Raw genomic sequence first — 14,652 nt, 5'->3', positions numbered from 1 at the left:
AGTAGCGTGAGCAGGAAGAACAGACTCTGCACTTGGCCTCTCAGTCCCAGGCTCCTCTGCTACCTCGCTAGCTGGAGTTCCACTATGTGTAGCCATCTCTCTAACTGTCTTTACAAAAATATTGTAAGGACTTGGTGGCTTGCTAGAGGTGCTAGGAGGACATGGCGTGGCAGTACTGGGGAGAACAGTAGGCGCAGCACTAGTGGTGGTAGAGGTGGTGGTGGTTTTCCCTACAAAGGAATGAGATCGCTTTGGTTTGGGAAAACCCCTCTGAGTCTTGCTGCTAATTTGGCTCTGCTTGGTACCTTGCATGCTGCTTGTGGATGGGGAAGATGCTGCTTGGGGCAAAAGGCACTTCTTTTTAGTCACTGGGCTAGTAGGAGTACTAGTTGTGCTACCCTTTAACTTTGATCGTGCTTCTGGTGCTTTAGGCCGACTAGACTGACGCAAAGGCTGCATCTTAGAACTGCTGGTGGTGGTGGTGGTGGTAGATGGAGCTTGTCCCTCCTTAGTCCCAAAAGGAGGATCAATTTCAAATTTTGTGTTGTGTGTGTAGTGTAGTGTTTACAAAACTATAAAAATAAATAAATAAATAAAAATAAAAAAAAAGGAAAAACAAATTAAAGACAAAAAAATTAGAGGAAGTTCTCTTCAGTGCTACTGCTTAAAAAGTAAAACTATGCACAACTGCACTGTGCTGTTGTGTGCAATCTGCCAAAGTGCTAAAGTTATTTAAATTATTAACTCAAGATTAACTATTTATATAACTAGCAGTATTTTATTTTTAATTTGAATTTACACGAGCCTAAGAGTTTAGCCTACTACTATGCTAAAGCTATATTTCCTCACTATAAGTCTACCTCTAGGCAGACGCTCTCAAGCCCACTAAGCTAAAGTGAGGTTAAATCAGATTCAGTATATGATTTATTAATTAATATTAAGTTATATAATATTAATAGATTAGAAATAATTACTTATATATTATGTATTATAGATAGAAGAATATAGAATTACTAATATTATAGATTATGAATTACAATTTATACTATATTATATATTTATAATATATTATAGATTAAGATTAAAGAATTTTAGAATTATTTTAGTACTACAGCTAGTACCTTGAAGCTTTGCTTAGTACAGTCAATCTTTCTTGAAAAGAAATTAGAATAGAAAATAAAATGTAAGAGAAAAACAGTTAGCTTCACTGCTTGCTGAACAAAAACACACAGCACTTATGCGGCTGCACTCACTAGCCCAACAAGTTCACTTCACTGATGGACTGAGGTGAGCAAAACAAATGAAATAAAATGAAATATTATTAAATAAGAAAATGCTGTTGCTAAAACAAATCACAAACTAAAGAGCTGCAGCACCAGTACTAATAAGATTAGCTGAACTATACGCTAGTAGTAATTAATTATTAATTTTATTCATAGCTAATTAACTATTAAACTAGCTAAAATGAATTATATAATATTATTAATACAATGATTTTAGATTAGACATTAGTAGATGTCTTGAATGTCTACAGTACACTCTACGCTAGTATACTATAGTATATAATATATATATGACTGACAAATATATATAATATTATAAATTAATGTACTATTAAATTATTATATATTCTATTAAATTATTATTTATAAATTCTATTATTTAATTTATCTAACTGAAGACAGGACAGGCAGTAGGCACTAGTGCCAGCCCATGGCAAGGGCACCCCAGTGCCACTGAGGCACTGGGTGCACTGTCAACTCAACAGCACTACACGGTTGATGACAGAAGCACTGGAAAAAAATTAAATAAAAAAATGACTAAATTAGTAAAATTATTAATTCAGTAGAACTGAAGTGAGGAAGAGTACACTGTGAGAAATGGCAGGCTGAGGCTTACCAGTCTCACACAGAACAGAACAATCTCTCTCTGTAACGCTCAGATGCAGCACAGCAGTGTTGCCAAAGCAGTCACAGCGAAAAATGAATGGATCTCTCAGGCAAGCTCTGGTCTTATAAAGGCGCTTTCAGAATTCAAAAAACAGCAGCACAGGCATTGGACGAGACCCTTAGCGTGACGTCACAAGAGCGAGCTGATTGGACAGACGAGGATCAGCTCACTCCTGTTTGAAATTTTGGCGGCTGTGCGGCGAAAACGAAGACGATCACGAAGAATCTTCGATTCTTCGTGGTTGTGAGTCTTCGTCTTCGCCTACGTTTTGCCGGCACTGTATTCTGTTCTACATTCCTTCGGAACGAACAAAAAAACGGCCTCTTCATACTCGTTTTCATGTTCGCCCGAAGACGAATGCGCAAGTCTAGTGTTTATTACTCTGCATTGTGGCCGCAGCAACCCCGGTTCGAATCTGGCTCATGGCACTCTACTTTTTCTAAATTGCTACAGTCCTTTCAAGCTCCTGTCCAGAATTCCTTGTTATGGATATGTTCTCTCAACACCTGTTCAATAGAGGCTGTGCGTGCTTAAGTGCACATTCACTTGGGAAGAGAGAATATGACACAAATGGAAAACAATGAGAGGTAACTAGCAGAAATATCTTCACTGTGCTTTCAAGCAAGCTTGTGGGAAAAAGCCAACTACTTGGCCACCTTTTTTTATGATCACGAAGCTCCTTTTTTCTTTCTCCTTTTTTCTTCTTTTTTTGTCGTATTTTAGCATTCTATCTCTACATTGTTTAGTCATTTCCTACCAAATACCGTATTTGCTCGATTATAAGACGAGGTTTTTTTCAGAGCAAATGCTCTGAAAAATACCCCTCGTCTTCTAATCGGGGTCGTCTTCTAATCAGACCTCAAATAGAGTCTGATTAGGAGACTAAGATCCAGATCCCCCGCACCGCTGCAGGGGACCTGGATCCTCCTGTCTCACCCCCCCCCCCATCATACACACTTACCGGTGCTTCCTGCTGTATTGCCGGGGCAGCGGGTTGACGTCTACGCGATCCGCGTAGACAACGTCCGCTGCAGCCGGAAGGAGGTGTGGCTAGCAGCGGGGGTTGTCTGCGTCCGTCGCGTAGACCTTCCCCGACTGTCAGAGATCTCTGATCTCTGACAGCCGGGGAAAGTATGCGCGACGGACGCATACAAACCCCCGCTGCCAACTCCACCTCCTTCCGGCTGCAGCAGAAGGCGACGTCAACCCGCTGCCCCGGCTGGAAGCACCGGTAAGAGAGGGCTGAGAGGGGAGAGAGGGGAGAGAGGAGAGAGGAGAGGGGAGGGGAGGGGGGGGAGAGTGTGTGTGTGTGTGTTAGTTAAATGGGGGCATAGGGCATTTCTGGAGTGGCGTTAAGGGGGCATTTAATAGAGCACTCTGCCTCCTGAAATGCCTTATACCTCCCTATATGCCACTCTGCCCCATAATATGCCTTTTAACCCCCTAAATGCCAGAGTGGCATATAGGGGTATAAGGCATTTCTGGAGGCAGAGTGCTCTATACAATGCCTTTTAACTCCCTTAATGCCACTCTGCCTCCTGAAATGCCTTATACCTCCCTATATGCCACTCTGCCCCATAATATGCATTTTAACCCCCTAAATGCCAGAATGGGATATAGGGGTATAAGGCATTTCTGGAGGCAGAGTGGCATATAGGGGGTCAAAAGGCATACCATGGGGCACAGTGGCATATAGAGGGTTAAAAGGCATATCATGGGCCACAGTGCCATATTGGTGTGGCAAGCCTGGGGGCAGATGTGCGTAACTGGGGGACAGGCTGGAAAATACAAGAAATAAAAACAAAAAAAATATTTTTCTCAATCATAGCTTTTATTAAAAAAAATAGTTTACATGAATTAACATTTACTGGTAAAACTTTTTTCCTTTAGGGTCGTCTTATATTCAGGCTTTTTCTTTTTTCCTAAGTTAATATTCAGATTTTGGGGGGTCGTCTTATAATCAGGGTCGTCTTATAATCGAGCAAATACGGTAATTTGCCTGCCATAGCTCCCTTTCTAGAAAACATGAAGTCTCACTCTTTTATGCGCTCAAGAAGCTACCTCAGTCTTCTCACTAAAGCAATGGATATCCAAGCTCTCACATGTGTTGGCTGGTGGCGCAATGGGTGACGTGTCTGACTATGGATCAGAAGATTGTCATTTCGACTCCTGCCTGGCTCATTTTGCCTGCCGTGATCGTATAGTGGTTAGTACTCTTCGTTGTGGCAGCAGCAACCCCGGTTTGAATCCTGGTCACGGCATGCTACTTTTTCTAAATTTCTACAGTCCTTTCAAGCTCCTGTCCAGAATTCCTTGTTACGGATATGTTCTCTCAACACCTGTTCATTAGAGGCTGCGCGTGCGTAAGTGCACATTCACTTGGGAAGAAAGAGTCTGACACAAATCGAAAACAATGAGAGGTAACTAGCAGAAATACCTTCACTGTGCTTTCAAGCAAGCATTTCTACCTTTCCTTTTGCTTGTGGGAACAAGCCAACTACTTGGCCACCTTTTTTCATGATCACGAAGCTCCCTTTTTCTTCTTTTTTTGGAGTATTTTAGCACCCTATCTTTACATTGTTTAGTCATTTCCTACCAAATAATTTGCCTGCCATAGCTCCCTTTCTAGAAAACATGAAGTCTCACTCTTTTATGCTCTCAAGAAGCTACCTCAGTCTTCTCACTAAAGCAACGGACATCCAACTTTTCACATGTGTGGGGTGGTGGCACAATGGATAATGCGTTTGGCTATGGATAAGGAAATTGTAGGTTTGACTCCTACCTGGGTCGTCTCGCCTGCCGTGACCGTATAGCAGTTAGTACTCTGCATTGTGGCCGCAGCAACCTGGTCCGAATCCAGCTCACAGCACTCTACTTTTTCTAAATTGCTCCTGTCCAGAATTCCTTGTTACAGATATGTTCTCTCAACACCTGTTCATTAGAGGCTGCGCTTGCTCAAGTGCACATTCCATTCACTTGGGAAGAAAGAGTCTGACACAAATGGAAAACAATGAGAGGTAACTAGCAGAAATATCTTCACTGTGCTTTAAAGCAAGCATTTCTACCTTTCCTTTTGTTTGTGGGAACAAGCCAACTACATGACCACCTTTTTTCATGATCACAAAGCTCCTTTTTTCTTTCTCCTTTTTTTCTTCTTTTTTTGGCGTATCTCTACATTGTTTAGTCATTTCCTAACAAATAATTTGCCTGCCATAGCTCACTTTCTAGAAAACATGAAGTCTCACTCTTTTATGCTCTGAAGAAGCTACCTTAGTCTTCTCACTAAAGCAATGGATATCAAACTTTTCCCATGTGTGGGCCAGCAGCTCAATGGATAATGTGTCTGACAGCCGATAAAGAGATTGTAGGTTCAACTCCTACCTGGTTCATTTCACCTGCTGTGATCGTACAGTGGTTAGTAGTCTGAGTTGTGGATGCTGCAACCACAGTTCGAATCTTGGCCACTCTGCTTTTCCTGAATTGATACAGTCTTTTCAAACTCCTACCGCGGAATCGATAGGTGTACATGGCTTCCTTCGTATTAAATTCATCTTTTTGTAGGGAGTGTTTCCTAACTCTTGTTAGGGACTGTAAAGGAAACGCTCGGTGTTTGACACCATTTTAGACATAGGGGTTGTTGAATACATTTTGCCTCTGCAGAATGGTCATAGAAATCTTAGCTAAACTTTCAGTATGAGAGGTCGCCAACTGGAACATCTTCACTGTGCTTTCAAACAAGCATTTCTGCCTTTCCTTTTGCATGTGGGAATAGCATTGTTTCATCATTTCCTACCAAATATCTTGCCTGTCACAGCTCTCTTTCTAGAAAAGATGAAGTCTCCCTCTTTTATGCCTTCAAGAAGCTACCTCCGTCTTCTCACTAAAGCAAAGGATATCTGGTATTTTACATGCGTGGACCAGTGGTGCAATGGATAATGCGTCTGACTACGATTCGCGTTGCCTGGTGTGATCGTATATATGTGTTTGTACTTTGTGTTTCAGCAACTCTGGTCTCAGCAACTCTGTTTCGATTCTGGGTCATGGTACTGTGATGTTAGCCGTCTGAGACTTGTGGGCCTTCTTTGTATAATCCCTTTTATGTTTATTGATGCTGCTTCCTGTCTGCAATGCCATTATCTTGAGGTGATGGTATTGATCCTTTGTTGTGGTGTGAACTATTGTATTGTATTAATTAAATGCCTGAGTTAATTTCCCTATGTTAACTTTCCTTTTGTATACAAAGTACTTGGTTGTTTGTAGTGTTTTACCCACCCCTTGTTTTCCTATATAACCTTGTATGTCTTGCAATAAACAGAGAAGTCTTCCCCAAGAGTTTGGTGTGTGTCCATTTCATGGGAGGGTTGTGGCAGAGTCTTCGGCTCTGTCAGCATTGAGCTTAACACTTGACAGCCTCTGTAAAGGCTGTACTTGGAGGCAGAGGGATCAATACATGCCTCCCTATCCAGTGGTTAAAGGACTCGATGCCTACCCCAGCTCAGGTCAAACCTGCTACCGTCTACTGACCCTTCAGCCTCGCTCCAGAAGTTTCCCCTACTGAGACCAGCATCCTGGGGGAGATATAGTCACCGACTTGACCCCAGTCTCAGCAACGCTCCTTTCTGGACGATACATCCTGGGGGAGAGGCTGCTCCAGGTATCCGTATCGTCACATCTGGTGGCAAGCGGTGGGATGTACCTACTCTACCTTGGTCAGCACTAATACCAATGCACTATGAACTGCTGACTGTTCCCACTCTTCGTGAACTAGTGTAAGGGTCCCGGGGTTCGGCACTGTAAGGGTCCCGGGGTTCGGCACCTACCGGGACGCCCGCCCGTCCAATCCGGCAGGTCCCGCGCCGTTCGCGGCGCCTCCTCCTCGTCCATTCGCGGCACGCCAGCTACTAGACGCGCGCGTTTCACAAGCGGGCAATTCAAAAACTGAGCACTGAGACTCATTTAGTGCTCAGTTATTGTGCTGTGCAGTTCGTGTGTTTCTCGCCCTTCGTTCCTGAGTTTACCCTTTGTGTACCAGACCCGGCTTGTAGTTGATTGACCCTTTGTGCACCAGACTCGGCTTGTAGGAGATTGACCCTTTGTATACCAGACCCGGCTTTGTATGAGATTGACCCTTTGTGTACCAGACCCGGCTTGTATGAGATTGACCCTTGTGTACCAGACCCGGCTCGTTCAAGATTAACCCCTCGTATACCAGACCCGGCTCCTGTTCCTCAGCCTGCTTCCTGCTTTCCGGTCTCCACCTGTATTTGTTTTTAGGAACTCCTCTAGAGTTCCTAACATAATAACTGAGCGGCCATGGAGTCCGCAGGAGTAGCAGACGCCATTTCTGCCCTTTCTCAACAACTGGCTTCCATGAACCAGTCTCTCCAGGAGATGCATTCTGATCACAACCAGTTGCGTCAACAAGTTCACCACCTGCAGATGCAGCAGAATACTTCACCGGAACCAGCACCGGTTCCCCCGGCACCAATCCTCGAGGGAGCTACTGCTCAGGAACAACAGGTTCCCTTACCAGAGAGATTTTCAGGGGAACCGCAAGAAATATCGTACCTTCATCACCTCGTGTCAGATCCTATTCAATCTCAAGCCTCGTACCTACTCCTCTGATTATGTCAAGGTCCATACTGTCATCTCTCTTCTGTCAGATGAACCGCAGTTATGGGCTCACCATTTACTTCACAGTCAAAGCTCTCTCCTTGATTCCTGGTCATCTTTTCGTCAAGCTATGGACACTCTCTATGACGACCCGTACCGAGTTTCTTCTGCTACTGCCTCTCTACGTTCCCTCAGACAAGGGAGAAGACCCGTAGAGGATTATATTGCAGAATTCCGGCGTATAGCTCTAGAAACCTCATGGAATGAACCCGCACTTCATGATCAATTCCGCTGGGGACTTTCTGATACCATTAAAGATGAGTTTGCACGTACGTCTATTCCTCCTGTGCTTGAAGACTTCATCAAAATGGTTACACAAATTGACCGCCGTTTTAGAGAACGACGCCAAGAACGTCAAGCCGCTACTTCTTTCTGGACTCCTAGTCGTACCGTACCTGTAACCCCAACATCACTCCCACCGGAGGAACCTATGCAAATAGGCATCGCCAGAGGTCCTCTATCACCTTCAGAGAAGGAACGACGCAGAACCATGGGACTGTGTATGTATTGTGGCAGGTTAGGTCACCTGTTTAAAGACTGACGATCCCGCAACCGCTTCCCCAAGGGTAGGAACTCTGCCGGTCACCTGTACAACTGTACTGAAAAAGCTCCATGTTCTAAATCTCACTTGTCACTTTCTGTGTCTCTACAGTGGAATAAAGAATCTGTATCCCTATCAGCTATGGTGGACTCTGGGGCCAGCGGCAACTTTATTGACACAGACCTGGTCAGGAAACTCTCTTGTCCCAAGAAACATCCTCTTTCCATCCAACTGGTGGATGGAAGTCCGCTCAAGACCGGGCCCATCATCACTGAGACTATCCCGTTAAAAGTTATGATTGGAGCCAGCCAGATTGAGACTCTCCAGTTCGACATGGTTCCCTCACCAATTTCTTCCATCATCCTTGGCCTTCCCTGGCTAAGAACTCATAACCCTTCCATTAACTGGGAGACCTGCATTTTTCAATTCAAATCTCCACATTGCATACAGACCTGCTTAAAGACTGTCTCAGTATGTCTGACTCAAGATCTCACTTCACCTCAGGAACTTCCTATATCTTACCAACAGTTTCAAGATGTCTTCGAAAAGAAGAGCGCGGATAAACTACCCCCTCATCGTCCCTACGATTGTCCCATCGAACTTCTTCCTGGAGCTGCTATACCTTTCGGCAGAATTTATCCCCTATCGGAGCCCGAGCTGACTGTACTAAAAGATTATATTGATGAGAATCTTGTAAAGGGATTTATTCGACCATCTACATCCCCGGCAGGGGCAGGAATATTTTTTGTCCATAAAAAAGACGGAGGTCTTCGCCCCTGTATTGACTACCGGGAACTGAATAATATAACCGTCAAAAATCGGTACCCACTGCCGCTTATTTCAGAATTACTGGAACATGTACGGTCAGCTACGATCTTCACAAAGATAGACCTACGTGGAGCTTACAATTTGGTAAGAATAAGGAAGGGGGACGAATGGAAAACAGCGTTTAGGTGCCGTTATGGACATTTTGAATATCGAGTGATGCCTTTCGGTCTCTCTAACGCCCCCGCTACCTTCCAAGACTTCATCAATGATGTTTTTCATGACGTTTTAGACCGTTTTGTTATAGTATACCTTGACGACATATTGATATTTTCACCTTCCTTGGATACACACCGTGACCACGTGTGTCAAGTTCTCAGCCGACTTTATGCCAAACTCGAAAAATGTGTATTCGAAGTCCAAACTATCGAATTTCTGGGGTACATACTCTCTCCCAACAGTATCCAGATGGACCCCAGGAAGGTCACTTCCATACTCCATTGGCCTGCTCCCACGGACCGCAAAGGTGTACAAAGATTCGTGGGATTTGCGAACTATTATCGTAAGTTTATCCGTGACTTTTCCAAACATATACAACCTCTCACGGCCCTTACTTCAAAGAAGAGCCCATTTCTCTGGAACGAAGCGGCACAACGAGCATTTGACTTTTTAAAGAACAGATTCATCTCTGCACCTATCCTCAAGCTTCCGATTTCTCATCAACCATATACCTTGGAGGTAGATGCCTCCGACACAGCGGTTGGTGCTATCCTTTCCCAAAGGCAGGAGGTTGACGGTCAACTCCACCCAGACGCCTATTTCTCTCGGACTCTCGCCCCAGCAGAAAAGAACTATTGCATCGGGGAGCGTGAATTATTAGCAATCAAACTAGCATTAGAAGAATGGCGACATTTACTCGAAGGTGCTTTATATCCCATCGTTGTATTTACTGACCATAAAAATCTGGAGTATCTACGAACAGCTAAAAGATTACAACCTTGTCTGGCAAGATGGTCTCTGTTCTTTACACGATTCCAGTTACACATAACGTACCGTCCAGGCTCCCGCAACGTCAAAGCGGATTCCCTATCGCGTATGTATGACTTACCTTCTGATACATCTTCTAACCAGGACACGGTTCTGTCACCCAGTCATTTTTATGTCAGCTACCCATTCCTTATGGGACTCTATTCGAAGACACTCTCACCAGTCTAACCCCCCAAACATACCAGGATTACAATTTCGTCAAGGACTTTTTTACCATAAAGATCATATCTATGTGCCTCAGGAGATCCGTCTCCAAGTGTTACAGACCTTCCACGATACACCTCTAGCAGGACTTGGTGGCGTGAAACAAACCCAAGATTTAATCCAACTCTCCTTTTGGTTGCCCAAACTAAAAGAAGAAGTAAAAACATTTGTGTCTTCCTGCACCGTCTGTGCTCGTTCCAAGGACTCCCACCATAAACCCGCTGGTCTCCTCCAACCCCTTTCAACTCCATCTAGACCGTGGGCAAGCATATCCATGGACTTCGTTACCGACCTACCTCCATCTTCACACCTGACCACCTTGCTGGTGGTAGTGGATCGATTTACTAAGATGGCCCACTTTATCCCTTTCGAGCATCTTCCATCCGCGGTGGAGACAGCATGTTTGTTCATCACACACATCTTCCGTCTCCATAGCCTACCTGAAAATATCATCTCCGACCGAGGATCTCAATTCACCTCTCGCTTCTGGAGTGCTTTTTGCGACCAAATCCACGTCCACCACTCCTTATCAACAGCTTTTCACCCGCAAAGCAATGGCCAAACCGAACGAACTAATCAAACTTTGGAGCAGTATCTCGGTTGCTTTACTACATATCTTCAAGATGACTGGAGTTCCTATCTACCGTTGGCCGCAGTTGCTTATAATAACCACGTTCACCGATCCATCCGTATGTCACCTTTTTTCGCCAGTTACGGGTACAATCCATCCATGCTGCCTGGATCTCCAATTCTAAGTACAGTACCTTCGGTTTCAGAACATGTCACCAACCTTACTCATACAAATTACTACGTAATACCCTGAGTACTGCGAAACGTCATTATAAGTTCTTCGCAGACCGTCATCGACGTTCTGCGCCTTCCTATAAGATGGGCGACAAAGTATGGCTCTCTACCAAACACCTGAGGTTATCTTGTCCCTCTAGGAAGTTAGGTCCTAGGTTCATAGGTCCTTTCCCTATTACTCGTGTGGTTTCCCCATTGCCTGTAGAATTGAAATTACCCAGCACCTTAACCGTCCACCCGGTTTTTCATGTATCACTGGTGAAACCATGGAGGAACAACCCGTTCCCGGGCCGTCACCCTGTTCCTCCTCCCCCCATCATTATTAATGATAACCCCGAATTTGAAGTTGAGGATATTTTAGACTCTCGATATTATCGTAAACGATTACAATATCTCATACGGTGGAAGGGATATGACTCTGACGAAGACTCCTGGGAACCCGCTGCCAAGGTTCATGCTTCCACTTTGATTTCTGCCTTTCATTTGCACCATCCTGGTCGTCCAGGTCCTTCAAGAGTCCAGAGGCCTCCTGTTAAGGGGGGGAACTGTAAGGGTCCCGGGGTTCGGCACTGTAAGGGTCCCGGGGTTCGGCACCTACCGGGACGCCCGCCCGTCCAATCCGGCAGGTCCCGCGCCGTTCGCGGCGCCTCCTCCTCGTCCATTCGCGGCACGCCAGCTACTAGACGCGCGCGGACGGCGGGGAACGCGCCTGAGTGAAGTCACGCACGTAGGCGTGGCGTTCACGAGCGGGCAATTCAAAAACTGAGCACTGAGACTCATTCAGTGCTCAGTTATTGTGCTGTGCAGTTCGTGTGTTTCTCGCCCTTCGTTCCTGAGTTTACCCTTTGTGTACCAGACCCGGCTTGTAGTTGATTGACCCTTTGTGCACCAGACCCGGCTTTGTATGAGATTGACCCTTTGTGTACCAGACCCGGCTTGTATGAGATTGACCCTTGTGTACCAGACCCGGCTCGTTCAAGATTAACCCCTCGTATACCAGACCCGGCTCCTGTTCCTCAGCCTGCTTCCTGCTTTCCGGTCTCCACCTGTATTTGTTTTTAGGAACTCCTCTAGAGTTCCTAACAACTAGTGACTGCCCGAGGAGGTGATCCTGGCCAGCAGAGAAATGCAGTGTTAATCCAAACCCTGCACAACATGGATAGGGAACAACACAACATGGCTACCCCGCAGACAGAGTTTGATCTCCGGATGAGGGAGGTTCTTGCTCTCCTGTCACCTTGGAGGAAAAGTTGGCGCTGCGGGATAAAATTTGTTTGGAACTTCGAGAGGAACAGCAGAGCTGCAGCCAGCGTACACAAGGGGAGTCTGACTCCCATGGATTACAAATTGATTTAAGGGTGACTCGGCAAGCCTTACTACCCTTTGATGAAACTAAAGAGGACATTGACGCCTTTCTACAGGGCTTTGAAAAGCAGTGCCAGTTCTATCGGATCAGAGAGGCTGATTGGGTTCCCCTGCTGCAAGGTAACCTTACGGGTCGTGCTAGAGCTGCCTTTCTGGCTCTACAAGGTGAGGGGTCTCTCCATTATGCAACAGTAAAAAGAGCAATTTTGATATGCCTTAAATGCCAATATGTATCGATGGCAATTCTGATTCAGAAACCCATAGTGAATGGGCCAGTCGCATAAACAGGTCTTATGAGCAGTGGCTCCTAATGGCAGATATCCAGGACTTTGATAAACTAAAACAGCTGATGTTAATGGAGCAATTCTTTTGGCACTGCCACGAGGACATTCGGAACTGGGTAAGGGATAGGAAACCTCTTACCCTCAGTGATGCTGCCCGTCTGGCAGACTAGTATGTGGCAAATCGAGATATTCATATGCGGGTTCGCCATCATAATCCACTAACAGAGCCACGGACCAGACAGCCTTGGGCCAGAGCACCAGCTGGCAACACCAGACCTAAGACAGAGAACACGCCACCTTTTCCCACCCGAACCACATCCTTTACTCCTCGGCAGTCCTCCGGAAAACAATGCTACAGATGCAATGGATTTGGATAAGTCCGAGGTCTGCTGTTGTGGGATTTGTGCAAGGCGAATCATACCACAAATTTTCTCCTGTGACTAAGACAGTCTATGAGGCCTACACTACCCATCTACCTAGTAACTCAATTCTAGACAGAAATATGCAGGCTGTTACTGTGGGCGGGCGACCCTTCACAGGATTGAGAGACTCTGGGGTCACTATCACCTTGGTCCAACCTAAATGTCTACCTCCAAATAACCTGTTACCTCAGGAGGTTACTATCCGCACAGCTGGGGGTGCTTACCATACCCTCCCCACTGCCAAGATCCACCTGAATTGGGGGACAGGACAAGGGACTGTTGTAGTTGGAGTAATGGATGGATTACCTGCGGATGTATTATTGGGAAATGATCTGGGAATGTTGGTTAACCAATACTGTCCGCAGGAAGAAAAAACTGCTGTAACTCGCAGCCAGACCAGAGGGAACGGCAACCTAGCTGTATCTGAACCAGCCGGAGACCCTTCTATAGTGAGTACGCTGCCTTCTGACTTTCCTGACCTTAACTGTTCACCTTTAAAGTGGCCCCACCCTGCTGACTTTAAGACACAGGTAGCAAGGGACCCATCCTTGTCATTTCTCCGGTCCCGAGCAGATTCAGGGGGCAGGGGGGAGAGCATAATAGAGAGCCCAAACCCTGCACAACCCTGGTTATAGAAAAAACAATTAGTGGTACCTCGACCCTACCGGGAGGCACTTCTTAGAATCGCCCATGAGATTCCACTGGAAGCTCATTTGGGGGTGAAACGGTCTACTAAACGCTTGTTGAAGGCTTTTTTTTGGCCCGGTGTCACAGGAGACGTGCATAACTTTTGCAGCTCCTGTGATACCTGTCAGCGGGTTGGTAAAAGTGGAGATCATGCCTTTACATCCCTTACCCATCATTCAGGAGCCCTTCTGGCGGGTCGCTGTAGACATTATTGGTCCATTAGCCAAACCCAGCCGATCAGGGAAACGATATATTCTTACAGTGGTTGATTATGGTACCCGCTACCCTGAAGCCCTTATTGTTATTTTTACCCGTGTAGGTTTCCCAGGGGAGATCCTCTCGGACTGTGGTGCTCAGTTTGTCTCGGACCTCCTACAACAAATTTGGGAGTTGTGTGGGGTCCGAGCCATTCAGACCGCCCCCTGCCACCCCCAGACCAATGGTCTCTGCGAGCGCTTCAATGGCACATTAAAAAGCATGATTGGGGCGTTCCTGGACACTGAGCCAGACTGGGAGAGATATCTGCCGCACCTCCTCTTTGCTTATCGGGAGGTGCCGCAGGAATCAACGGGATTCTCCTCCTTTGAACTACTATATGGGCATAAAGTACGGGGACCATTAGACCTACTCTGGGAGTACTGGGAAGAAAAATCACTCTCTGAAGAAAATGCTATCCTTCCCTATGTTCTAGAACTGCAAGAAAAATTAGTGACGCTAGCCCGTTTTGCCCATGATAATTTACGAGCTGCTCAGACACGTCAGAAGGTCTGGTATGATCGCACAGCTAGATACCGTAAGTTACAAGTGGGACAGAAAGTTTTAGCTCTGGTGCCTAGCCCCCAGAACAAATTCCAAGCTAAGTGGTGTGGACTTTGGACCATCAGCGAGCGACTTAACAATACCACATATG

The sequence above is a fragment of the Sceloporus occidentalis genome, unplaced genomic scaffold, assembly GCF_023333645.1.
Source record: "Sceloporus occidentalis isolate IW3139 unplaced genomic scaffold, rSceOcc1.0.p SCAF_174, whole genome shotgun sequence".
Lineage (NCBI taxonomy): Eukaryota > Metazoa > Chordata > Lepidosauria > Squamata > Phrynosomatidae > Sceloporus > Sceloporus occidentalis.
This window is presented reverse-complemented; position numbering follows the sequence as displayed.